This window comes from Triticum dicoccoides, chromosome 5A, assembly GCF_002162155.2.
Source record: "Triticum dicoccoides isolate Atlit2015 ecotype Zavitan chromosome 5A, WEW_v2.0, whole genome shotgun sequence".
In the NCBI taxonomy this organism is placed as follows: domain Eukaryota; kingdom Viridiplantae; phylum Streptophyta; class Magnoliopsida; order Poales; family Poaceae; genus Triticum; species Triticum dicoccoides.
The window spans coordinates 522,427,494-522,429,930 of record NC_041388.1 but is presented as its reverse complement, the minus strand read 5'-3'; positions in this window follow the sequence as shown (position 1 = coordinate 522,429,930).

Genomic DNA, 2,437 nt, shown 5'->3' with positions numbered 1-2,437 from the left:
GAGGTAGGATGTATGGGACGAAGCAAAGTAATTGCCATGAATAACATCACTTACACATAACACCTGGACAAACACCTGCAACTGGCATTTTCGTTCATCTTCAGTATAATATTTCCAAGATGGGAAGATACGCACATACGATTTAACAACATCAAATGCGATAGATGCACTATGACTAGCTAGTTGTGCTTCCTCCACAGGAATAGGCGTACTAACTGGTGGAGTTGGGGTTCACCGTGATAGTACTGGCCCTTTGGGCACTAGAGCTGCCTTACTAACTGCTCTTGTTTGGGAGCTCTGTGGTGGAGATGGTGCTGTGTCAACAGGAACTGGTTTACTATCGGCTTGGGTTGGGGTTACATTGGGTGAAGCTGGTTCTATGTCCATCGTAGTAGGGGTACAATCTGCGAGAATTTGGGTTATGTGTGGTAGGGCTGGTTCTTCTGCATGTACAACCGGGGTGCTATCTCCACCAAGAGATAGCTCTGTTTTATTTGAAGACCGTGTTTTTAGTCCGCTAGATACTGGCATCACCCGCTCCAATTCAAATGGTTGATAAACAGGAAACATAGTTGAATGTACAGACATTGTTTGAGAGACAGATGCAATAGATAGTGTGGAAAAAAGAGGGCATGAAATAGTTGACATGTATATTGTTTAACTAAAACGGATAGCATGACATAATTTCACATATATGATGTCTATCTAAACTGGATATCATAGCATAACATAATTCAAAGATATGATGAATAACTAAGCAGGATCGCATGACATAATTCACCTACATGTTATCTAAGTAATCAGAATCGCATCATTTCATTCACATGTGTGATTTATATGCTAAACAGAGGGCATTCAATATGATGTCTGAACTAAGAACATGGTGTTCAATATTGTGTATATGATGTCTAAACTATGCAATGCAAGACACTGTATGCATGATATGAGAAGTGTAATCGTGCAAAGTTAGAGCATACACCTCAGTGGGGGAATAGGACTGGTCATCTGTCTCTGAATCCATCTCTGAGGAGCTATCTGGACCCAACAAGAGATCTGCTTCGACAGTTAGCACTGTCTGCTCTGAAGGCCTTGTTTTCACTCCAGATTTTTCCATCTCCCACCCAAATGGCTGATTCACAGGAAGAGTAGTTTAATGTACAAACATTTTCGACAAATGGAAATGTAATGAAGAAAAGGATGGGCAAGATATCATTCAAATATATGATGCCTGGTTAAATAGGATGGCATTGCACATTTCACATATATTATGGCTGGCTAAAAGACATGAGACTGCATAATTCCCATATATGATATAAAAACTAAACAATTGGCATTACAGAACATGTCTAAAATAAGCAGATGACATATATGTTGTCAAAAGTAGGCATTGCAAGGCAACATATGCATGATATGACTGACATCATCATGCCAAGGTAGAGCAAACACCTTGGGGAGTAAATAGGTGTGGTCAACGGCGTCCGAATCCACCTCAGAACAGATATCTTCCTCTGGATTACAATCTGGAGAGGGGTGGGGAGGGTTTTCCATTGAACCCACCATGGAGCGATGTCTGCATGACATTGTATTGCCGCGCAAAACTCTTCTCTTTTTCTCTACATGTTCAGCATGACTGTGTACAATATCTGACATGCATACGAAAAAAATATGGTGAGATTATGTAAGGAGAGCATGCAGAAATTTAGAGTGATGGTAACAACCAGTGGATTGATGTTTTTCCATTGAACCAAAATAGCCCTAATGGATCGACGCGAATGTATAGTAATAAGTGATGCAACAAGTGTACAACCTCTTTGCCATAGCCGTGTCGACCTGAGCATCATTGGGTTGGTCGCTGAAGCAGTTGAGGCAGAGGTGGTTGTCGGTGGTGTGGAGGAAGATCTTTGGAATCTGTAGACAGCGTCCAGGGCACTGCTCTGTTGTGATGGATTGTTCTGTCGTTGGAGCAGCTCCGGTGAGCCGTAAGATGTCAAGGATGAAGCAGCACAAGACAGACATCGTAAATCTCAAGTGGGATTCTAATAACATCTCCAATAGATGATGTAAAATGGATGTAAAATTAACATCACCAAAAACCACCTGACTACAACAGATGAGGTAAAAACTATTGACTCTGAACTTAACTGTCGAAACTGAAATTTACTATGGAATCTGAATGCTACTATCGAAACTGAACGCAATGGTAGTAGAGAGGCACTTGACATGTAGTTTAGGGAGGGCCTGCGGTTCATCTTCAACCTGCACCCCCTAGAGCCGCTAGCCACCACCGGCCGAACCGCCGGCCCCTGCGCTGCCTCGCCGCCCCGGCCAGCCCTCTAGGCCACCCACCCCCCCCACCTTGAACCCTAAGATAGATAGTGGGGTACCTCTCCGGCGAGCCCCCGTCCCCGCTGTGGGTGGTTCTTCCTTAACTCTGGCG